This window comes from Chanodichthys erythropterus, chromosome 7 (genome assembly GCF_024489055.1).
Source record: "Chanodichthys erythropterus isolate Z2021 chromosome 7, ASM2448905v1, whole genome shotgun sequence".
In the NCBI taxonomy this organism is placed as follows: domain Eukaryota; kingdom Metazoa; phylum Chordata; class Actinopteri; order Cypriniformes; family Xenocyprididae; genus Chanodichthys; species Chanodichthys erythropterus.
This window is the reverse complement of record NC_090227.1, coordinates 43,955,981-43,981,192: the sequence shown is the minus strand read 5'-3', so window position 1 is coordinate 43,981,192 and position 25,212 is coordinate 43,955,981. Positions and strand designations below refer to the sequence as shown.

The 25,212-nt window shown below is 38.0% G+C and overlaps 1 long non-coding RNA gene across 1 annotated transcript; it reads right to left on the bottom strand.

Moving 5' to 3' along the window:
• Positions 1 to 3,544: 3,544 nt before the first annotated feature.
• On the bottom strand, positions 3,545 to 24,183 carry LOC137022988 (uncharacterized). The gene is made up of 4 exons (XR_010895455.1): positions 24,107 to 24,183; positions 13,375 to 13,471; positions 12,035 to 12,613; positions 3,545 to 4,352 (listed from the first exon to the last, which is right to left on the bottom strand). It is a non-coding gene; the product is annotated as an uncharacterized lncRNA (long non-coding RNA).
• Between the last annotated feature and the right edge of the window lie 1,029 nt (positions 24,184 to 25,212).

Genomic DNA, 25,212 nt, shown 5'->3' with positions numbered 1-25,212 from the left:
GGTCAAACATTGCCCGGACAGTGACATATGACGATTTTTATGTTCAGATATCTGAACTAGAGTATGCTGTAATAATATCTTGTCAGAGGAACAACATACATATGTATTTATTTATTATTATTATTTTTTTTTTACAAATACCCATTTTTATTAGTATATGACATCATGGATAGGTATTGTATGTCAAGTCATCCACCCGTATGTTATAGTTTCGCTCTTTCCTCTCACAAATATGACTATGTCATAATTTCGACTTTTTAATGTCAATTATTTAGAAAAACGCCTGATTCTTTTTTTCTTATTTGGGTATTTGAAGTGAAGGTAATGGCAATAACTCATAGTTAAGGCCTCATAACCCATATGCTTGTGTTAAACCTCATTACAGACTAAAACTCTCAGATATTCTGAAGTTATGAGAATAGTTTTGTTTATATTTTACTTTCTGAGGACTTTTATTTTCACGAGGGGCGCGCGCAAAACTCGATATAACGGAATAACGGTAGCGCAAAATCACGATCATAGCGATAATTATCAAACACACCACACATAGAAAATAAATTATAGTTTTACCTGTTTGTAGCTCCTTCTTTGACCGTCTGTGGCGTTAAACTCTTCCGAGACAACATTAAGCGGCTAACCGTCCTCAGGTGACGAAAACAGCAGAAAGAGCGCGGAAAATCTGCCGCGAGATCACGTGACCGTTAAGTGGCGTAGCATTACGTATCTTTACAGGAATATTTTTTTATCGTGTTTATATTAATAGATCTGACTAATACTTTTATATTGTGAAATTTTAAATAAAGTGGGGGGAAGTTTACAGGTGCCGCTTTATAATTTACATCCAAGTGAACGGATGCGGACGTCACGTGACTTGAGCATTAAAGGGTCCCGATCAAATTGTATGTTTATAGTGAAATATTATTATTATTATTATTATGGTATTCAATTATAACAAAAATGAAAAATTGGATTGGATTGAATTGTTGGACTTTTTAGGGAGCAAACGTTTCAGTGCACTGGAAGGATTTTGCGATTGAGACAGCACTTAAAAGGGCCGACTCCCTGATAAGAGCCCTGACTAGTGAACTAGGGAGTTAATCGAGATGCACCCTAGACCAGTTCCTGGATCAGTATCTTTATACGCTGAAACATTATTCCAAACAGTCTCATCTTTGACCCTCAATGAAGAGACCAAATATGAAGTTAAAAACCTGTAGTTGTGGCCGTTTATGGCTCTACAAAACCTGAAGCACTTTAAAGGGTTAGTTCACCCAAAAATGAAAATAATGTCATTAATTACTCACCCTTATGTCGTTCCACACCCATAAGACCTTCGTTAATCTTCGAAACGCAAAATAAGATATTTTTGATGAAATCCGATGGCTCAGTGAGGCCTGAGCAATGACATTTCCTCTCTCAAGATCCATTAATGTACTTAAAACATATTTAAATCAGTTTATGTGAGTACAGTGGTTCAATATTAATATTATAAAGCCACAAGAATATTTTTGGTGCGCCAAAAAAACGAAATAACGACTTATATAGTGATGGCCGATTTCAAAACACTGCTTCAGGAAGCTTCAGAGCATTATGAATCTTTTGTGTTTTGAAGTCACATGACTTTGGCGATCCGAACCGCTGATTCAACACACTGATTCATAACGCTCCGAAGCTTTCTGAAGCAGTGTTTTGAAATCGGCCATCACTATATAAGTCGTTATTTTGTTTTTTGGCGCACCAAAAATATTCTCCAATGGCATGAGGGTGAGTAATTAATGACATTGTTTTCATTTTTGGGTGAACTAAACCTTTAAAGCATTAGAGTCACAACAAAACAAAAATATAAAACTGGGACAAAGAATCTGCACAATGCTTTTAATCCAGTTCAAACAGAAGAAGAGCTGCAGCAAACATGGAGAATCAGAGCTGGAACAGAAGAATCAATGTCCTGAGAATAGAGAGAAAGCACATCAATATGGCCTTCAAACCTCTTCCAGACCAGACAGAAACATCTGACCGGTCATTCCCTGGTCACCCGTTACATCATCATAATACAGACTCGAGCTGAAGATCTTCTAGGAGTCGATCACATGACACAGAAACACTCACTTCTGAAAACAGCATCAATAAATGCATATAATGCGGGTGACCTTTGACCTGTGAGGCCGACGTCATGTGTGTTTAGGAGCAGCGGGCTGGTCTTTGGTATCTAGCTGTGCAGGAACTGAAGGCAGATAGTTTGGTTAAGGTGAGCAGGTACACAAACATCAGGCCCTGAAGCGTCAGTGTGGATAAAGAGGGTGATGTTCACGCAGAGATCCAGACGTTCATCTGGACTTTGCTCTGGAGCTTCTGCTTTGGTCGTGGAATGATTTGATGGTTACGCTGAGAACTTCATCACACCATTCATGGGTGAATCTCATGAAACCTCTGAGAAAACATGATATTTTGATCCAAAACCAGCGGGAAGAAATGATAAATTATATTTTGGATAGTAAATGTTGGACCTTAAAGATGTTTTAAATTGTGATATCATGACGATTAAATGCAAGACACGTTAAACAGGCTTCAATTTAAAATTATATGCATAACAATTTTGAACATCAAAAGTGGAGAATCACAATAATTGTTATATGACATGTCAATAAGATAGAAAAATGCCATCAGCAACCCCAGAAATTAACATTATTATTAAAAAAAAAATGTTAAAAATTTTGTTTAATAAAAAAAGAGACAAAATAAAGGACAACAGATTCACTCAATATCACAAACACAACACCAGACTGAACACTAAAACAGCATGAACATGTGTTCACTCGCTCAGCGGCCCTACTGACCTGTAAACATGAGCTCTGAGGCTTTAAATAAGCTGTAGAATCAACAGAAAACTCTTTAAAAATGACTACATTACATTTTTGAGTCCAGGGGCGCTGTTGACAGGGGAGACAGGGTGGTCAGGACCTCCGCAGTTTTAAAAAGGCAGAAATTGACCCCACAGTTTTGATAAGGGCTGCTTATAGCGCTGCGTTCGTTCCATAAGTTGAATAGGGAAGGTGTGGGACATGCAGCGTAAGCTTTTTGAAGAATACGAAAGTGTGGTTTTGGCTGAAGCATTTGGAAGGTGATCATTTGTTTATTTAAAGCATATACATTTACATTTTTTTCAAAAATGAGTGATGGTTTCTCTAAATAAGACTCTTATTCCTTGTCTGGTATCGTTTAAAGCCCTTTGAAGCTGCACTGAAACTGTAATTTTGACCTTCAACTGTTTGGTGCACATTGAAGTCTACTATATGGAAAAAAATCCTGGAATGTTTTCATCAAAAACCTTCATTTCTTTTCGACTGAAGAAAGAAAGACATGAACATCTTGGATGACATGGGGGTGAGTGAATTATCAGGAAATTTTAATTTGAAAGTGAGCTAATCTTTAACAGAAGATAAAGGTTAACTGTGAAACCTTTAACAGCCTTCTGTCAGAGAGTTTGACTTAGAAAGAGAAGAGCAGAAGCAGGAGACAGTCATGATAATTAAAGAGTGTTTTATTGAATAATCATAGATGTGTATGTCCATCTCGATGTTACACTACTCAGTGATGTTGCAATTCCAACAAGTGTTTTTATACCAAGGGAAAAACAATAGAAAATTGCTGCTTCACAACATACTGTGACATTAAAAACCTTGAAATGGAGACATTCTGTTATTTCCTGCTTGTGAAGACAAGCATCCCTTCAAACCACATAATTATAAGATTAAACAACAATAGAAAGTAAATAAGTAATATAAAATATAAAAAAATGATAACTGAATAATAACAATAACAAAATGATTAAATTATAAATGATGTCATTCAAATATAATATGAATAAATGATAAATCAAAGGACAACAACATAAATGACTAATGATTATAAATGATTATTAAATTCATATAAAAACAAAGAAAATTACACATCAGTGTAATTAAACACACTGTTATTGAAAACACTTAGATGCTTCAGTATTGAATTTACAGTAAATTGATATACATAAAGTAGGATAAACTAGGATAATAACATAATAAGATAATAATTCCTTTTCTTTCATGCCAGTAAATTCAAAATTATAAAGTTCCCCAACAAGGTTATATTCATTATTGGTAAAAAAATGTCTTTAGTGATTATGATTTTGGCTTGAACACAGGGTAATCATTTTATTCACTTGGAGTTTGCTGCATGTTTACTGGGGTCAACTCAGTCTCCCCATGACTTTGTTGTGTTTCTCTTGTTGATGCTGGAGCTTCATGGCGTCTGTCTTTACGCAATATGAACCAGAGATAGCAGCAAGAGACCAAGGCCAGACCATAACCTAATACCTAAATTAAAAAAATAAAACAAACAAACAAACAAAAAAATACATTGAATAACAAGACACCCAAGACGCCAAATACTACTTTTTATGGAAAACTGGTGACTTTAGTTGATTTCACTTTTGATTTTACAACATATTAAATTCCCTAATATTTTGGTTTGAAATAGGGCTGTTCAACGATAACCGTGGTTATCGTGTACAAAATAAGAGTCTGTGTTTATGTAATATATGTGTGTTTGTTTTGTGTATAATTATTATGTTTATATAAATACACACACATACATGTATATATTTAAGAAATATAAGCATGTATGTATAAATAAATATATAAATATATTTATATATTTAAATTATATATAAATGTAAATATTTGTATAGAAATATAAGATATTTTTCTTAAATATATACATGTATGTGTGTTCATTTATATAAACATAATAATTATACACAAAACAAACACACTGTTACATGTGCACTCTGTTCTGAGGGCTGTTTCATAAAACAAGATTAGAAAACAAGCCAGGCTTATTGTACTTAGTCAGATTTGTTGTCAGCGAATTCTGTCTCATAAAACAAACTTAAATTAGTTCAAACTCAGTTACTCTGGCAACTTATGCTGGGAAACTATCCTGGTCTGGAGCAGGCTAACTGTCAGGCTAAGCTGAGCTTCTCTAACACTGACCAATAGGAACGCAACGATATTACAACTGACTCTCTCACATACAATTATTTGACTTTATTATATATATATATATATATATATATATATATATATATATATATATATAACACACACACACACACACACAAACACATATACATATATATATATCGCCTCCTCTCGGATAGCCATCCGCCTCCTCATTATCTGCTCCATCTCTTCTTCTTCCCCTCTCCACGGTGCGAGGACGCACCTTTCCGGGAGGGGGCGATATGTTACGTGTGCACTCTGTTCTGGACTCATTGTTGGACTTGTTGTTGTTCCATTTCCCACCACCAGTTAGTCACCATGGCAACTGATCACCACCATCATCACACCCAGCTGTTCCTAAACACTCTCCTTGTTATCCCTTGTATATAAGCCCTGTGTTTCCAGTCCTGTGTTGTCCGGTATTGTTCATGTCAAGTTGGTATATGTTCCTGTGTATTCCTGTTTCCTTCCAAGTAAAGACTTATTCTGATTCTATCTCCTCGTCGTGTGCTTAGTATACCAGCTACCGTAACACACACATATATATTACGTAAACACAGACTCTTATTTTGTACACGATGACCACGGTTATCGTTGAACAGCCCTAGTTTGAAACTTTGTTCACTGTCCAGGAATTGAATTCTCTACCTTCACTTAAAGAAAACATAATAAAAACATTCTGATCATTTGGCCTTTCTCTTGAATTATGGTTCCCTTTCAGTCGTCATGTCAGAGACAGACCAACAAATTGGGATCTCTCTTGAGAGGCCAATCTACTTTGAATGTAACTAAAGCTAGCTGCCCCACAGCAGGGGTACTTAACGAGCAGCAGTTGCATCACATAATTCAGCTTTTGGCTGAGGAGCCGAGCATTTGTTTGTTCTGAAAGCGAAATTTCTACTAAGAATGTTCCAATTCAAGCTGTTTCTAAGAGAAGTCTCTTTGTGGTTGGTGTTGGGGATATGGCACAACAGCACGGTCAAGCTTGTCATCTTTTGTTTGTTTGTCTGCCTGTCTGAGTGAGACATTGAAGGCTGTTCCCACAGCTGGTAGTCCCTGTGGGCCGCCCCTTAGTCTTCTCGTCGCCAAGGGTGTCAAATCTCCAGCACAGCCTGCTTTACTGTGTCCGTCACAGGAAAACGACGCCACCCATCTCAGTCGCCATTAAGCTGTCATTGAAACATAACCCTTGAGACGGGTGACCTGAAGATTGGCTGGGTTGCTCTTCCCTGGGAGGGTAAAAAACAAACAAAAAAAAGAGCAGTTCTCAGAGGGCATGGAGAGCAGTGAACGGTGCAGAACCTCTGTCACCAGCAGCCAGCAGTGGGAGGTTCGAGGACGCAACCAAGCCTTCTTACGGTGCCCAACCGTTGAACCAGGTAACTGTTGCGATGCACACATTTAGACCTTGCTGCGGGCCGCCTCAAATACAGCCCCACAAGCCAGGTTCTTGTGTTCTGCCTCGCTGCCCCACTGCGGGTATGCCTGTGGTCCCTTTGGTCCCACTTTCACAGTCTTTGCAAGCCTGGCTAGCGCTCCCCAATCCATCTTGCTGGCTCATTCGGACCATCAGGCTCAGCAATGCGATTCAGTTTGCCCGGCGTGCCCCGAAGTTCAAAAGCATTCAGTTCACTTCAGTAAAAGCTGTCAATGTCCATGTCTTGCGAGCAGAGATAGCAGTCCTACTGGTGAAGGACGCAATAGAGCAGATCCCTCCAGCACATCAACTGCCTCGAATTGCTGGCAGTATGTCTTGCTCTGAACTGCCTAAAAAACCACCTACAGGGCCTTTGGATACATCAATGTGGTCTGTGCTCCTCTGGAGTCGGAAGCATCTGAGGTTGCTTCACGCCATTCCTGGCACGCTTAACTGTGTGGCCGACGAGCTATCAAAAGCTTCATCCCCAGGTGGTCCAGCTGATTTGGAGAGGTTTCAGGACTGCTCAGGTAGACCTGTTTGCCTCTTCAGAAACCTCTTACTGCCAGTTTATTTACTCCCTGACCAAGGGAACAGTCAGCATGGACACACTGGCACACAGCTGGCCCCAGGGCCTGTGCAAATATGCTTTTTTCCCCAATGGGCCTACTTGCACAGACCCTGTGCAAAGTCAGGGAGGATGAGGAGCAGGTCTTGCTAGTTGCACCCTATTGGCCCTGGTTCCCAGAAATGATGCTCCTTGCGACAGCCCCTCCCTGGTGCATTCCTCTGAGGAAGGATCTATTTTCTCAGAGACGGGGCACCCTATGGCACCCGTGTACAGACCTCTGGAAACTCCATGTCTGGGCCCTCATTTATCAACAGTGCGTAGAAAAGGTTCTATATTTTGTCCAACGAATGAAATTTAGAATGTGCCTAAGTACAAGAAAATCCGCATTTATCAAACGTGCGCACGCAGTTCTTACGCACATGAGTAAGCAATCATTGTTGATAAATCCCACATGTGCGTAAGTGCCATGCTCGTTCACGGTCATTAGCATTCGGAAACGCCTCCAATGAACCATATATGGTGACAAAACTTCCCTTTAAAAGTCATGTGATTGTGTTTTTTCCTCACCGCAATAATAGCAAAGAGAGCTCTTGCCAATCAGATCAGCATGATCTTGGAAAACGTGCTCTCTGGAGCGCATTGTTTGCAAAGTCTTCCAATAATGCAAGATAAAATAAAGATAAAGTTTACTTAATTTTTACTTAAGTTTTTGCACACATAAACACATTACTTAAATATTTAAGTAAATTTCAAATATGGGTTTAAGTTACTCTACTTAGCTAAGATAAGTAAAATTATAAGTAACTTTAACTTTATCAGTAAAAAGTTGAGTAATTTCTATTTAATTTAAAACTCTCTTGCAATACATTTTACACAAAACAATATAACACCGAATGAAACCATGCTGTTGATATGTATGCTTTTACTTACAAACATCTAAGCAGATAATATGAAAGATATTGTGTAGACATCATATCTACAAATTAAAAGTAATGCTATAGTTGAACACAGAGACCTCAATACTTGGTACACAACACACAATGACGGTAACATTCGATGGAACATTTTTGAGTGTGATTGTGGCATTTTGAGTAGAAAATGAACTCCAAATGTCACAAAATGTTAAGTTACTAAACCTAACCACAAAAGCAATGATAAAACAGTGTAAAAACAGCTGGAAAACAGCAAAAAATTGACCTCATTAATTATTCAAGGCCCAGTGCATGATGGGAACACCAGTAACAGAAAAGTTGAGTAGTTTAACTTAATTTTATAATGTTGATGTTTATACTGTAATTTCTACAAGCTTAAATTGAGTACTACTAAATAACTTGCATTTGTTTTGTTTTGTTTTGTTTTTGTTTTTCTGTATTATTTACTTAACCATAATTTTTTTTTTGTTTTTTTTTTTGTTTTACAGTGACACCAATTACGCACTGTGTGTAAAACTAGACAATTGATAAATTGAGTGTTTTATAAATAAAGGAAACACAGGACATGTGGATTGCTTAATGCATACTGTGACTGATTTTACTGTGAAAATGATTTTTGTGTGTAGTGTCACTATTCTACCACTAGATTATCTGCGTAAGCATGCTCAGAGGTGTGCTTATATTTACACACATTTCTACGTTTAAGTACAAGTTGGTGAATCCCACACTTTGCGTGAAACTGTTCTTACGCACTCACTACGCACAAATCTGTCCGTACGCACCATTGATAAATGAGGGCCCTGGTCCCTGGACAGGACACGAAGGTTCTAAGTGACTTACTCAAGAGGTATTTAACACCATCACTTCAGCACAAGCACCATCTACGAGACATGCTTATGCTCTGAAGTGGAATCTGTTCATCGAGGGATGTTCTTCTCCCTGAGAAGACCCCTGAAAGTGTTTGATCAGTGCCATGCTTTTCTTCCTTAGCAAGGGTTGAAGTGAAAGCTGTCTCTATCCTCAAAGTGTATGCTGCTGCAATTTCTGTTTATCACAACCCCATATGAGGCAAGTCAGTAGGGAAGCACAACCTGGTCATCAGGTTCCTTAGGGGGGGCGAGACGGTTAAATCCTCCTCAATCCCCCTCCATACCCTCTTGGGACCTTGCTCTGGTGCTTCGAGCACTTCAGAATGTCCCATTCGAACCCTTGCAGTCAGTTGATCTAAAGATTCTGTCTATGAAGCCGTTGCTTCTAATTGCATTGGCCTCCATCAAGAGGGTAGAGGACCTGCAGGCACTTGATTCGCCAACAAATTATACCCAGAGTTCAGGTTGGTTGACGCCCATGTGGTACTAAGACCCCGGCATGTCTATGTGCCCAAGGTTCCTACCACTCCTTTCAAGGATCAGGTAGTGAACTTGCTAGCATTTCTCCTGGAGTAGGCAGACCCAACCCTAGTTTTGTTTTGTCCCGTCTATGCATTTTGAATGTATGTTGACCAGAACAAAGCTATGGCACCTCAAACCAGCACTTTGTCTGTTATGGAGGCCAGCAGAAGGGAAAGGCTTTCTCCAAGCAGAGGATGATCCACTGGAAAGTGGATGCCATTGCCTTGGCTTACTAAGCACAAGGCATGCCCTGCCCACTCAGGCTGCGAGGTCACTCTACTAGAAATGTTGCATCATCCTGGGTTCTGGCATGTGGCGTTGAGCTGCAGGCTGGGCAACACCTAATACGTTCGCTAGATTCTATAGTCTTTGTGTTGACCCGGCCTCCTCCTGTGTTCTCACCTCAACAGGTCAGAGACACCAAGAGGTGAGAACATGCGCATATTGCCCCAGAAAGCCCCTACGGGCAGACCCTGTTGAGTCCTCCATCACCCCTGAAGCTGAACATGGCGGAGCGTCTGTTCTATCTATAACCGGTTTTAGGCTGGGTATTATATGAATGACATTTTTTTTTGGACCTTTTATAAAAATTGAAATTTGTAGCATATTATTTGAGAAATTTAGAATTTAGAATATTATTTGAGAAATTAGGTTAATATTGTGCTATTGCAAATAGCATACAGTCTCACTCAATATTTTGAATAAGTTTTAATTTTTACATATTTTTCTTTTTCATTTTAGGTAAAGTCTTTTTTTTTTTTTAAATATGTCTATAGTTTTTTTTTTTTTTTATTTCAGTTTTAGTTTCAATTATTTTAGTTGGCCTACAGTTAAACTAAATTGAAATGAGAAATGTTACCTTTTAAACTAGCTGAAATATATAAATATTTTTTTAATTTTCATTTCAGTTAAAGTTTTATATGGGGGAAATAAAAGAAAATGTAATTACAGTTTTAACTTTAGTTTGTTTTATTTTTATTTATTTTTTTAGTTAACCCAAATAGCCCTGATTCCAAATGCACAAAAACTGACGTCTCACCTTCTACTGACAGATTTTAATGTTATTTTACTAGTGTTATTAGTTAACAGGCCTGGACTGAGGCTAAAATTCAGCCCTGGACAAATCCAGACCATCCGGCTCATGAGTTAAATGAATTGTTTGAATGTTTTGCTGGTGTTATGGGGTAGGTAAGTAAGTAATTAAGTAAGTCAGTAAGTAAATAAATAAATACATATAAAAAAATAAATGAGTAAATAAATTAATATGTAAAGTAGGACAGAAACAAGTAATTACACATATTAAATTTACTGCAAATACAGTTATAGTTAACAACATTATTCTTGCATTTTTGTCATACAACAACATTTTTTATAAAAAATCTATAGTGTTCAGATGCTAGGTAAATTGTTATTGTTGTGCAGTTTCCATGGTTATGGCTGGTTTTTTAGCTAGATTCACCACACAACTGTACAGCAAATTCTGCGTCAAATCTGAATAGATTAAGCAGCTTGAGCTGTTTATCACTTGATAGAGTGGCAGAGTACCGTGCATGATCCCAATCTGTTACGCTGTGGGTGACAGAATGCCTGGTTCAATCGGTAGCACTGTTCCATCACACATGTGGGGTATTGGCCTTGTGCAGTTAACCATGCATGCTCTCCAATTTAAAAACAGCAGTTTTGTGGGGACATCCAGCATACTCTGGTTCCCCCTTAACAATGCCCCTGCCTGAGGGGATCCCATATGTGTAATTTATATGGTAAAGCTCCTAAGTGGAAGCCTGTGTCTTTCCCTTGACAGAGTTCGCTCTGCCATTTCTGCCAGAAGCAGTGCGGTCCTACCAGGAGACATGCCATATGGGTACAGCCTTGTCGGGTTAGTCCTTATGTGTAGACTCCACTGATACCACCCTAGGGCAAGATGTGGCTTCCGTAGCGTTCCTTTTCCTGTGGAAAGGTCACGCTTTCCCAGTGTTATCCAAGTTCACTGTGTGCAGCTTCTCTGTGTTAAGCCCTGTCCCATCTTCAAGAGGGTTCAGCAGGCTTAAGCAGGGCACTGGAAGGGGCAGCAACTGTAGCGCTTTGGTAGGGATCCCAATTCCTCAGTCTATCTCCCATACCCGCATACCTGCAGTGGGGCAGCGAGGCAGAACACAGGGACCTGGCTCATGGGGCTGTATTTGAGGTGGCCCGCAGCAAGGTCTAAATGTCGAGAGTGACTGACTGAAAGGGAACGTCACAGTTACATATGTAACCCTTGTTCCCTGAAGGAGGGAACGGAGACGTGACGACCCATCACCACAGTCTGGCTCGGCTCCTCAGCAAAAAGCTGAAGTATGCGGATGCAAATGCAAATATCGCATACCAATGTGCATTGGCTTGTTTTAGTTACACTTGAAGTAGATCTCTCTAGATGACATGACGTCTCCATTCCCTCCTTCAGGGAACGAGGCTTAAATACGTAAAGATGTTATCTTTAATGACCTTTAAAACATGATTATGCATTATGAAATGATATTGTATTATTTATCTGTGCAATTTATCTGTGCATATTTTCATATTTCTTATATTTGTAAAATGGTAAATTATTCAAATTTCCCCAACATGGAGTTCTCTATTCCATTTATTTTTCCCTGACAAAACTTGGAACTTGTATAGAATGGGGTAAAATATTGGGTATTTACCTTTGATACATTAATGAGCATTCCTGTCGTCTTATATTCACTCTCATTTGTTCCATTTTTGTCAGATTTGCACCAACTCACACAGTTTGGATGTATTTTATCACAGAAGTATTTTCCTTCATTAAATGTAAATGCACATGCAAAATAATCACCATCAATCAAAAATATACAAAACCAGATTAGAGATGGAATAAAACGAATCATACAATACAGTCGTTTTTCAGTCCAAGATATTCTTCTGTTTTCTTGTCCTTCAGAACCTGTTCTGTCATTCTCTTCAAATTTTAAAAATAACTGCATCATTAACCAAGCAAAGAAAGCAGGCACAAAAAAGATGAGAAACAATATAGATTGGTTCCACCAACGACTGCATGGGCATGAAAATTTTACACCCATAAACCCATGAAAAGCCAGTAACAAAAGGCTCACTGGAGCAGTGCTCAGGATAGTAATTCTGTTTTGGCTTCTATTTGGAGAATGCATTTTCTGAAGTTTTTACACAGCACAATAAGTATCTCTGATGATCCTTTTGGTTGCTCCTTTTCCTTCTACTGGAATGTGATCCTGTCTACAGGATACCTGCAAAGAACAAAGTACTAATCTGCATTGTTATGAGCACACAGAATAAGTGAACTAATGATATTTCTTTAATATATTGAACAGTATAAGCAATGCATTAGCTGAATATTCTATCATTGAAATAATTACTCTGTTTAGTAAAGTTGTCTCTGAATGTTATAATTAACTGTTTGAGTACAAAGACCCTTATGAAGGACAGAAACTACGTCATGATTCATGTTTCATCCATTTTAAAGGCTTCCCTATACGGTATCACCCCATATTTGGTATCATTTGAAAGCTTAGAATCTAAACTTTACAGAGAATGGGTACTTTTTGTGCTCAAAAAACAAAACAAAAAAATAATGACTTTATTCAACAAAATCGTCTCTCCCCTGCCGGCATTCAGATGAAAACACAGAAGTGCTGCACTGATTTTCTATGTCAACTGTGTAACAGACTGATGTAGAAGAGAAGAGATTGTTGAATAAAGTGGTTATTTTTGTTTTTGTGCACAAAAAGTATTCTCATCTCTTCATAACATTGAAGTTAAACCACTGCAGTCACATGACTGTTTTTACTACTTTTCTGGACCTTGGAATTTGTAATTTCGTTGTTTTCTATTGAGGATTAAAAAAAATCCTTTGGATTTCATCAAAAATATCCTAATTTGTGTTCTAAATATGAACGAAGGTCTTGTGGTTGTGGAACAACATGAGGGAGGGTAATTAATGGTCCCCTATGGACACTATCACTTGAGCCAAGAATCTTTTGTGCCCTACCTTGCTGCACAGCAGTAACACGTCAAATTCCAGTGTTTCCTTAGCTTTGCGTTTATTCACAGCCAGGAGCCGCTTCACAGCAGAAAAACTCACCCACCTAGAATTACACAAGTATGATAAAGCATGCTCAAAGTTAGCATATATGTCACTGGGATAGATTCTATCCTTTTCATAAATAATCAGTTTTTCTCTGCAGGCATGATAAAAATGTACAGTGGTGTAAAAAAGTGCTGATTTTTAATTTTTTTGAAATTTTAATGTTTCAGATCATCAAACAAATTTAAATATATATGAAACAAAAATAACACTAGTAAACACAACATGCAGTTTTTAAATGAAGGCTTTTATGAAGGGAAAACAAAATCCAAACCCACATGGCCCTGTCTGAAAAAGTGCTTGCCCCCTGAACCTAAAAACAGGTTGGGCCACCCTTAGCAGCAACAACTGCAATCAAGCGTTTGTGATAACTTGCAATGAGTCTGTTACAGTGCTGTGAGGGAATTTTGGACCCCCCCTCATCTTTTCACAATTGTTGTAATTCAGCCACATTGGAGGGTTTGAGCATGAACCACCTTTTTAAGAAAGAATTGAGGTCAGGACTTTGACTAGGCCACTCCAAAGTCTTCATTTTGTTTTTCTTCAGCCATTCAGAGGTGGACTTGCTTGTTTTGGATCATTGTCCTGCTGCAGAACCGAAGTTCACTTCAGCTTGAGGTCACGAACAGATGGCCGGACATTGTCCTTCAGGTTTCCTTTCGAAAGGAACTCTGCGTTTACAGCAGTTTGGGGAATGTCACTCATGAACCGATGTCTGAAAGCCAAGAATCAATAACCCTAGATTCCATCCCTCCTTGTTAAAGAAAAGGGAAAGAGGAGTCTTTGGTCTTCGAGCCGCAGGAAAGTGAGCTGGGTCTATATTTATATTTCTAAATATATTGACCTTGTGTTCCTGTATAGTTTTTCCTGAGTATGTAATTGGAAAAAGTAAGAGGGGTTTTTGGGCAAACTGAAGTGTGAAGTGTCTAGGTTGGCTAGAATGATATATTGTGCAGGCCACAAAATGGTCACCTCTTAGCCACCTGTTGTTTAGAGTAGCTTCTCATCTGCTGTTTGCTAGAGTAGTTTGAGTTAGCACTCGTCACTTCAGTTAGTATTTATGTTTAGGTTGGCCTTAACCGGCCGCCTGACATTGTTTGCTTGTTGAGCTTCGCTTTATTTTCTCTTATCTATGGAGATTCAGAGGTGAAGCCCAGGTGTTGCTATGTGTGTGGCCCTGTAGGCCCACAGCAGTACATTTCTATAATGTACCTAAAGTGCTCTATTTTCATGCACTAATTTTGCACTTAATATACAGAAAAATTCTTCTTTAGTACTAATTAAGATAATCTTAAGAACATCTAAGTGTACTCAACTGTGCTATTTTGAGACACCATGAAGTATAAACTAAAATGTGCTTTTAATATTAAATATATAGTGCTATATAGACCCTTTTACAGCCCACGTGATCAAATAGTTGCAACGGAAGTGGTGTTGTTGCCTATTGGTTTTAACGTGTTAGCAACTCTGAAAGTTTCCAGGGCTCTCAAGTATAACGCACTGAGCGTGACAGTCACTCCTTTCGGTCTTTTGTCACGCACTCCCGCCACACATTGTATTTTTCATATATTAATATGCCGCTGCGCCGGGCAGGAATCAAGCGCGTCTCCCCTGGAGTAGCCTGCCACTTATCTGCCAATCAAAAAAAGAAAGAGGCTACAGAGTAGCCAATCAGAAAATAGCACTATTGTATCTGGGTAAGATTTAAACCAACAACCAATGAAAAAAAAGCATATCCTGGAATTGTTCACCATCATCCTCGTTCAGCCACAGAGGAAAACACTGGAGCTCTGAGCATCACTTTGAGCACAGTGTAAGTCATGATCTCCTATTTTAATGTTACAACAAATTCACAGCTTGTTTGACACAAACAATGAAAACTTGACTGCTGTTAGAGAATGTTTCCCAGATAATCAGCATCAGTTTTTCATGAGTGTCTGAACTTAGTCAACAGTTTTACAGCCTGTTCACTGAAAACACCTGCTCAGTAGTCTAGGCCTAGTTATATTTTCGTTATCACACGATGACTGACATTTTGTCACATTAAACATCTCTCTCTCCAAATAGGCTTAATAATTTTATTAGCACTAAATAAATTAAAGTGTATTACATCGTCGATGTTATTGGTCACTTTAAAAATCATGTCATGTTGTTGGATATTAGTCATTCTTGCCGGTCTTTAAAACTTGAGAGCCCTGGTTTATGTATATATATCTGGCCACTGCATCTGCTAACGTCTTCTATCCACTCGACTACACGGATCTGATAGCCGGATACCATTTGATAAAGTCATCTTTTTAAAATAACTTTATCTGTCTGTGTTGCTTAATCCGCTCGCGAAGCTGTAGATATATATATCACTTTTGGAGTTGCTAACACGTTAGAACCTATGGGGGAATGTCTCCGGTTCCGAATGTAACCATGGTTCCCTGAGAACAGGGAATGAGACTCTGCGTTGCCATGCCATACCTCAGGCTGCCTGCTGAACAGTCCCTCAAGACGATAAGGTACTGACTGGTTCTTATGGTTTTACTGGTTTTATGTTTTTATGTTCTTTTTGCTCAGCAGCGGTTTTCATCTTGGTCTCTGCCATGCAGGCCATTTTTGCCCAGTCTCTTTCTTATGGTGGAGTCATGAACACTGACCTTAACTGAGGCAAGTCAGGCTTGCAGTTCTTTGGATGTTGTTGTGGGGTCTTTTGTGACCTCTTGGATGAGTCGTCGCATGCGCTCTTGGGGTAATTTTGGTCGGCCGGCCACTCCTGGGAAGGTTCACCACTGTTCCATGTTTTTGCCATTTGTGGATAATGTTACAAAAAAATATGGTTACCCGATGCTAAATTTTACTCAGTCTTAAAGTCTGCGTATTATTTACGCTAACTTTATATAGAGTCCTGAGTTATCAGTCGACGTTAAAGGCTATAGTTAAGGGACACTACAAGCGAATGCGTGTTTAAACATCTCTGACAACTGCGGCTCAATGTGTGCTAAGGATTTTTGGGATTTTGAGCCTGGCCAGCAGATGTACAGGTGATCAGCAGCCGTGTGGCTAATGAAGATGGATAGGGGAGGCACCGCTGCTTTGGTTATGTTTAATACCAAATGCAAAACGGACAACTTTAGCAGAATGACGCTACTTCTAATATGTTACCTTTTTGTTTGTTTTTCTATATTTGTAATATATGTTCAAGGTTATTATTTTCTGGGGTTCAGCTTTGAAAGTTTAACTATTGTAAGAGCCTTATAATGTTCTTTTTCTAAGTGAGTGCTCACATGTTAAGCTATTTGGGAGTAAGGTTAACTGGAAGAAGTTGCGATTTCAAACGCAAGGAGTTAATAATATAATTTTGGTCAATGTCAGTCTTTTGTACTGTTGTGTATAATCATGCATATGTTGTCTGCATGTTTAGGGACCCCCTCACGTTTTTTTTTTTTCCTTCTCTTTTCCCTTTTATTTTTCTCTCTTTCTTCACGAAACCATGGCTTCCTAATACTGCTGATGAGCCAAAGGAGTCCTCTGGCTAGGTATATTGTACAGTTTTTTAGTGATCTCTTTTCACTTTTACCCAGTCTTGACACGTATAATTTAATTTTAGGAGGAGATCTGAACTGTGTCTTACACCCAACTCTGGATCACACTAGATCCACGATTATTGCAGAAAGTAAATCAGCGCAATGCATCAATTAATTTCTCCAGACATGTGGTGTAAGTGACCCCTGGAGATTTAAAGGGTTAGTTCACCCAAAAATGTAAATAATGTCATTAATTACTTTCCCTCATGTCGTTCCACACCTGTAAGACCTTTGTTCATCTTCAGAACACAAATTAAGATATTTTTGATTAAATCCGATGGCTCAGAAAGGCCTCCATAGCCAGTAATGTCATTTCCTCTCTCGTTATGAATCAGTGTATCAATCCATGATTCGGATCGCGTGTCAAACCGCCAAACTGCTGAAATCACGTGACTTTGACGTTCTGAATCATGAATCGACACACTGATTCATAACGCTTCGAAGCTTCAGGAAGCAGTGTTTTGAAATCGGCCCATCACTATATAAGTCGTTATTTAGTTTTTTTTGCGCACAAAAACTATTCTCGTCGCTTTATAAAATGATTGTAGAACCACTGTAGTGAGATGGACTTTGTAACGATGTCTTTAGTACCTTTTATGGGTCTTGAGAGAGGAAATGACATTGCTGGCTATGGAGGCCTTTCTGAGCCATCGGATTTCAACAGAAATATCTTAATTTGTGTTCTGAAGATGAACAAAGGTGTCGAACGACATGAGGGAGAGTAATGACAGAATTTTAATTTTTGGGTGAACTAAACCTTTAAGTATCCATCATCAAAACAGTTTTCTTTCTATTCACTGGTAGATGACGATTTTGTTAAATTCATAGATTCTCAAATTGACTTCTTTCTCAAGACAAATGAATCCCAGATGATAACACCAGATGTACTTGTTACATCAGAAAAAGACATCTACGCTAATATTATTCTTTCTGTTTATCCCGAAGTTTACCGTAGTCAACCGGATTCGGGGCCGTTTCCAGATGAGACCGAGGACCGGCGCCTTGACGCGACCACAACGCAGCCCTGTATCAGCAGAGATCGAGTCGACTAGATCATCCATTGTGAAGACATCATCAACACGACAGCCAGTGGCACAGTTTCCTCAAAATTATAATCATGTTTATTAATCGTGTTTATTCTATCAAAAGAGTAATGTAATTATGGCTATTTTGCAAGTTCTTTACCAACCTACACTACACCCAAAAGGCCTGTAGGTGGCACAACGACTTAATTTAACCAACTATGATAACTTCGTTAGATGGTAAATCAATACAAAACATGGTTTTGGTGAGCGTTTTGTAATATGTATTCACATTAGATTTTAAAGCAACACAATTCGTTTGCAATAAGACAAACCAGATTCAAATTGCCCAGCAAAATTCGTAAAGCAAAGAAAAATCATTTCTAGCTGATCAACATTATGAAAACTGGTAAAACCTTTAGGAACTTCAAAAGATAAACCAAGATATTACTTCCAATATTTCTAAATTATGTTCATTTTCATAGAGCGGGCCAATATCGTGACGATTATTTAAAATCAATCGAGAGAAGCAGATATCGTTATCGTGATAAAATACGATTAATCGTGCAGCCCTAATTTAATTTAATTTGACTTGACATTTGATATTCAACAGTATCCTCGACATTTATTCAACAGTGCTTTTGATCTGCCTGCATTGACACTATTCTTTAAAAGGAAAAATGATATACCAACTATCAATGTAAAGCTGCTTTGACACGATCTGCATTGTAGAAAGCGCTATATGAATGAAGGTGACTTGACTTGAATCCCCAGAGATAAGTTATAGTATTTTATGGGATACTTTGAAAACATTTGTGAGGGGGCAAATTATCTCAAATTATCTCATAAGCTAGTGCAAATAAAAAGAATGATCATAAGATGGATAAGATATAAGATAAGATCATAGATGCTCATAAGGCATTCGATAGAATTGAATATGATTATTTGTTTACAACACTTAGAAGGTTTGGCTTCGATCCCATGTTCTGTTCATGGATCAAAATTCTATATACCAGGCCTCAAGCATTTATTTGAACAAATAATATAATATCTAGATGCTTTTCGTTTTCTAGGGGGACAAGGCAGGGATGCCCACTGTCCCCCCTGCTTTTTGATGTAGCTATTGAACCCCTCGCAATTATGCAAAGGAATACGGCTGGTTTGACTGGAATACAAAGGGAGGGACACATGCATAAACTTCTGCTCTATGCGGACGATCTCCTCCTCTTTCTGTCTAATCTAAATTTCTCTATACCAATTGCTCTTTCAATTATTTCAGATTTCGGGAGTGTTTCGGGATATAAAATTAATTTAACGAAGAGTCTTCTTTTCCCCATTAATGAAAGAGCACATCAAATGTCATTCCAATCTTTTCCATTTTCAGTAAATCTCAACAAATTCCCCTATTTAGGTGTGAGTGTAACACACAGGTATAAGGATCTGTTCAACAGTAATTTTAAACCAGCATTAGACAAAGCTAAAAAGGACATGGTACGATGGTCAACCCTACCCTTATCTCTGGCTGGGAGGATAAACTCCATTAAAATGACAAATTTACCAGGGTTCCTATTTTTATTTCTGACAGTGCTAGTCTTCATTCCTAAATCATTTTTTAAGAGTCTGAGTAATTGTATTTCTATGTTTATTTGGGATAAAAAAATTCCTTGCATAAGGAAAGAATATCTGGAAAGGAAAAAGGAGGAGGGTAGATTGGCAATGCCAAATTTTTTGTATTACTACTGGGCAGCTAACCTTCATAAATTGACATTCTGGCTCTCTGATACGTTGAGTGATGAAGCTCCAGTTTGGTCACTTATGGAGCAACACGCATGTAAGCCAATATCATTGCGTTCTCTGCTTTGTGCCCCAATACCCCTAAGCAAAAGTTATTCGACAAATAACCCAATTATTCGTGGATCACTCAAAATATGGTCGCAGTTCAAGTCAAGTCAGTCAAGTGACCTTTATTTATATAGCGCTTTTTACAATGTAGATTGTGTCAAAGCAGCTTTACAGTGATAACTGGTACATTATTTTGGCTGCACAGCAGCTCTTCAAGAATAGTGTCAATGCAGGCAGATCAAAGCACTGTTGAATATCAAATGTCAAGTGTCCCCAACCAAGCAAGCCAAAGGCGACAGCGGCAAGGAACCCAAACTCCAACAGGTGACATCAGGTGGCAAACAAGTGGCAAATAGATGTTAAAATGGAGAAAAAAACTTTGGGAGAAACCAGGCTTAGTCGGGGGGCCAGTTTTCCTCTGGCGAACAGTGCTTTGTTATGAATCAGGTTGCTATCATAAGTCTGATAGGATCGCAACAATCAAAGTATTTATTTCAGTTCCATCCAGTTGAGGATCTTATTCATCACGCCGGTATGGACGGTTTGTTGAGGAGCTGTGCTACTGGCTGTCGTGTCGATGAGGCCTTTACAATGGATGATCTATCCTGTATCAGAACATTCAAAGAACAGCTTTCCCATCTCTTGATCGTATAAGGAGGCAATGGGAGAAGGAATTGGGATTGGAAATCTTAGATTCAGCTTGGCAGTGGGCAATAAAATTGGTGCACTCATCTTCAGTATGTATTAGACATGGGTTCTTGCAGTTTAAGGTGCTTCACATAGGCTCCATCTGTCTAAGAGCAAGTTGGCTCTAATATATATCCAGGGTTAGACTCGAAGTGCCCCAGATGTAGTCTGGAACCAGCAGACCTGAGTTACATGTTCTGGGGATGGCCCAGATTAACTAAATTCTGGTCAGACATTTTCAGAACATTTTCATTTATATACAAGAAAGATCTTGATCTAAATCCTCTGTCTTTTTATTTATTTATTTTATTAAATCTTTATTATTTATTATTATTTTCTTCTTTTTGTTGTAGGGGTGTGTCTGTGTGGGTATGTGTTAGGTTGTGGAATATGTATGTAGATCTGTATTAATGTTGTATGTATCTCTGTGTGGTAGTAATTCAAAATAGAAAATAGAACATCAATAAAAATATTTGTATAAATAAATTTGTTTTATAATCTGAAACATTAAAGTGTGACAAACATGCAAAAAAATAAAAAATCAGGAAGGGGGCAAGCACTTTTTCACACCACTGTATATATAGTTAGCAAGCTACTGCCTAAGTTCTTGCACTTGTATAGCTAAATATATAATGCAATAAAATTTACACCATGAAAATAGGGATATATTCTATTTACACTATGCAAAATAGCAGTAGTGTTTTCTTTGCAATAAGTGTAAATAGTAGTTAGATGCTATTTATACTTATAAATAGTGGCAAATACTACAGTATTTCAGAATCAGAATCAGAAAGAGCTTTATTGCCAGGTATGTTGTTTACACATACTAGGAATTTGTTTTAGTGACAGAAGCTCCACGGTGCAACAGAGTGACAGCGACAAGACAAGACACATAATAAAGAGAATAAAGATTAATATACAAATTTACAAGATGGATAAAGTGCAAAAAATATATAAAATAAATAATATAGACAATTTGTATGTCCAGTTATGATGTGTGCAAATTTGAAATATAAATAAGCATTTTAAGTAAATGTATAATAGTGTTCCGTGTTTGTCAAGTGTTCTTGAGATGGATTACTTGAGGGAAGAAACTGTTCTTCAGGGAAGAAACTGTGACTTCACTCAGCACTTATACACTGTTGTTCTCATGTTGATTTAATTGATTCTACTACTCTCATTTGTAAGTCGCTTTGGATAAAAGCGTCTGCTAAATGACTAAATGTAAATGTAAATGTAAGAAACTGTTCCTGTGTCTGGTCCTTCTGGTGCTCAGGGCTCTGTAGCGTCAAACGGATCCAGTGATGTCCTTCAGAAAAGCCAGAACCAGTCTTTCAAATGACTTCATGGCCACAGACGTTAGAGCCACAGGTCTGTAGTCATTTAGTAGTCCAGTAATTTTGGGTTTCTTTGGGACGGGGATGATGGTGGAGCGTTTGAAGCATGAGGGGACTTCGCACAGCTCCAGTGATCTGTTGAAGATCTGTGTGAAGATGGGGGCCAGCTGGTCAGCGCAGGTTTTCAGACAGGCTGGTGAAACACTGTCTGGGCCTGGTGCCTTTCTTCTCTTGTTCTTTCTGAAGACCTGGCGCACGTCATCTTCACTGAACTGAAGTGCAGGTGTGGGGGAGAGGGGGTTGATGGAGGTGTGAATGGTGATTTTTCAAACCTGCAATAAAACCCATTCAGCACGTCTGCCAGTTGTTGAATCTCCACAGAGCTGGGGGATGGTGTCTTGTAGTTGGTGATGTCTTTCAGACCTTTCCACATTGAAGCTGTGTCATTAGTAATTCCTCTTTGCCACTCTGATCTCCTTTTCCAGTGTGTATTTGGCCTGTTTGTACAAGACCCTTTTCTGCGAGCATCTTCTTTGGCCTGACGGAGCTGGCTGAGTTTTGCAGTGAACCAGGGTTTGTCATTGTTGTAGGTTAAATGAGTCCTCACAGAAACTGATATATGAAGTTACAGTCTCTGTGAGCTCGTCCGGATCGGTGGCAGCAGCTTCAAAAGCTTTGCACCACACTGTTGTTGTATATTAAATAAAATGCAATTATAGCATTGAGTGTAAATGATTATATTTATTAAAATTATTAAATGGAGCATTATTGGGACAATAAAGCCCTAACTGTACCTACCCCTACCCCTAACTGATAAACACTTTATTATTAAACACTTTATTTCGACTTTTTGAATATTTTCTTAATTTTTATTGAAAATAAATGCCTTTCTGATCTGATATGTGATGGGGAAAGGTTTGCAAAAGGCAAATTTGAACTCTGTTAATTTGTGTCAAGATTCTCTGCAATGCGCCTTACTCCTATGCCACTGTTGATAACCCAGCAGCATCTTCTGTAGTTTTGTCTGGCCCAGCCAGACATCAATGGGCAGGGTTAGTTTAAATAGCCTCTACCAACAAAGACAGGTTCTTTGCACTTAGTGTAAATAGACACTCCACATATGGCATGGTGACATTCCATGATTTTTATGCTGTACAAACTGTCTATTCTATATCCCCAAACCTATCATGCATTTTTACATAAAAAACAAAACCAAAAAAAAAAACACTTTATTTGATCTACAAGCTGTTTTCCATATAAAGGGACCAAAAATGTCCCCACAAGGACAAGGATTTTGGATATTCCATCTTAGTAGAATATCCTAAATCCTTTGTGAGCATGTCTTCCCCAAAACATAGTCACACCCTCCACCCCCACCTCTCTGTTGCTAATATTCCATCCAAAGCCATCCCATTTTTCAGAGTTATATCCAGCTGTTATATAACAGTGTCAGAGCATATTGGGTAACATTTGCAAACCAAAACTATTCAGAATGGATCATATTGATTAAATGTATTAAATAACAAGCTCTTTATTTTCTAGATGAAGATGAGAATTATTATTCATATCAGCAGAATGAAGGCTTTTTTCAACATAATGGTGCAAAGGATATTTCACTCTTAGCAATAGAATAGATATATAAAAGTTATACCTGTATTTTGACATTGATGGTTCCATGAAGAATCTTTAGTAACCATGGAACTTTTCCAGTGCACTATTTTGATTATTAAAATATTTAAAAAAAATGTTATAAGAACTGTTGACAGAAAGGTTCTTTACCAAAAATTTTTTTTTTTTTTTTTTTCTCATCTTTTAGTTTTCCACTCTCTCCATCTCTGCTTCTTTCACCGGCATCATCATATCATCCCTCCAACATTTACTTTTTTTTTTTTATAACTTTCTTTATTCACTTTATTGTTGTTAGCTTAATTTATTTGATGTGATTTATAGCTTGTAATGTTAGTTTGATTAGTTCAATTGTTAGTTTAAACAAATGTAAACTTTCGTCCACCCTCATGCTAACTTGGCACTGTACCTCAGAGAGCATAAGAAAAACATCATATGAAAATGTTTCCAAGTTAAGCCAATACCTGTGGCACACGAATAAAGACAAAACGACTTGCTGAACTTTTTACTTTTCTTGAATCACACCCTAAAATCAGGAATAATATCTTACCTGTAACTACTTTGAATTCACTCCGAAGTACGCAACTGAAAGAGCCTGCTGCAAAAAGCTGTAATCATGTATCATGTTTTTCCCTCTTTAGAGGGAACTCTAACTGCTCCTCCTTAGTTTACGCAACATTTAGCAGCAGACAGATGTTTTTGGTTTAACAAGCCTGCATGCGCACATAATAATAGAATACAAAAATATTATGTGTACTTTACAATATAGTCCCATTTGTTACAGTTTTTTTCAATTGATTTGACATATTTCTTCAAAGTAATGTAACTGCTCTCAGAAAAGTTGACACAGATCTAAACACACTCTTACCTCAGCCAAACAGTTTAACTTTATGGCAAAATAAAGCAACTGCATTTTTTAAATGCAGTTATTAAAAGTAAATACTAACATCAAAACTACAAGCGTATTCTCTAATGATTTTAGAACACTTTAAGCTGTAGATATACAAATACACTAATGAAAACACACATTTATTGTAATGTTATTCTAACAGGATTTGTTATATGGGTCATTGAGCAAATAAAGCTTCAAAACTGATGTAATGCATATTTATGAGAGATGAACAATGTGTTTTAAAAAGTTTCAGTTGTTATATAACATTTCAAAGTAATTATGATTTTTTTTTTTTTTGTCAGGTGGTACAACCAAATATTTGTAAATATTATTAGTGATTAGAATGGCTTGAGCATCAGTAAACCATGGGATAATTTTCATTTTTGGGTGAACTAACCCTGTTTAAACATTTTTATTAAAGGTGGAATAAGTAGATTTTGAAAAACTGCTGTTGGATATTGTTGATTTGAAATCAACCCAAACAAACCCACCCCTCTCTTCATTGCTCCACCTGCAAAACTCACACTGCAATAATAACCGCCCTGCTCAATGTAGGTCTCGAACCCCAGGCCCCATGGCTTATGGAATGTGTGGCGTGTGCACTAACAATGACGCCAAACACCGCATTCTCTAAGGGTCGTCAGTGTGCAGTGGTTTACCTTCAAAACTCTCACTATCTGGCCAATGTTGCACACACAATACGAGAGTGGATGTCTGATTATCAAAGCTGACATGCAACAAAATGCTTCACAATAAATAAAGCT